Here is a 202-nt window from a genome sequence, read left to right as displayed (position 1 = left end):
TCAAAGCATAACGTTCGAAGCAGCATCTGTGGGAAAACTGCAGACTACAAGAAGACAGATTACAGTAACTCACTTAAAGTACGGCGGAGGCTCACGGAAGCCCAGGGGTGGGTGGAAGTGGCGTCCCCCCCCGGCTCAGCGAGATCAGCGCTCGGGCGCTGCAGGTGCATTAAAACAAGAGCCCACCGGCCTCCCCGCCGCC

This window comes from Haliaeetus leucocephalus, unplaced genomic scaffold, assembly GCF_000737465.1.
Source record: "Haliaeetus leucocephalus isolate CR32 unplaced genomic scaffold, Haliaeetus_leucocephalus-4.0 Scaffold284, whole genome shotgun sequence".
Taxonomy (NCBI): Eukaryota; Metazoa; Chordata; class Aves; order Accipitriformes; family Accipitridae; genus Haliaeetus; species Haliaeetus leucocephalus.
This window is presented reverse-complemented; position numbering follows the sequence as displayed.